Source organism: Cucurbita maxima, unplaced genomic scaffold (assembly GCF_002738345.1).
Source record: "Cucurbita maxima cultivar Rimu unplaced genomic scaffold, Cmax_1.0 Cma_Scf00251, whole genome shotgun sequence".
Lineage (NCBI taxonomy): Eukaryota > Viridiplantae > Streptophyta > Magnoliopsida > Cucurbitales > Cucurbitaceae > Cucurbita > Cucurbita maxima.
Window position 1 is genome coordinate 40,409 of NW_019272267.1, and position 326 is coordinate 40,734.

Sequence of the window (326 nt, forward strand, 5' to 3'; positions counted from 1 at the left end):
TCTATCATCATTATTTCATTTATTTTCTTTGTTAATAAAATCCATGAGCAATTATTATTATTATATTTTAGATCAGCTTTAGTTTGATAGTTCCATTTGAGACACATATAGTGGAGTACACAAGTAAAGCAAATATCGAAAGTTACGATTTGTATAGGCAAGATGTGAAAAAGATAAAATGATATTTAGAGCAAGAATATTACACTTCGTTGAATTGCATTCTTTGAGGCTCATCTTTTGATGAATTGAACATAGGGGCATTCCGAGAATTGAACTCGGGACCTCTCGCACCCTAAGCGAGAATCATACCACTAGACCAAATGCCC

At 33.1% G+C, this 326-nt stretch overlaps 1 non-coding gene across 1 annotated transcript; it reads right to left on the minus strand.

Moving 5' to 3' along the window:
• Positions 1–254: 254 nt before the first annotated feature.
• Positions 255–326, minus strand: TRNAP-AGG. The gene has a single exon. It is a non-coding gene; the product is annotated as a tRNA-Pro (tRNA).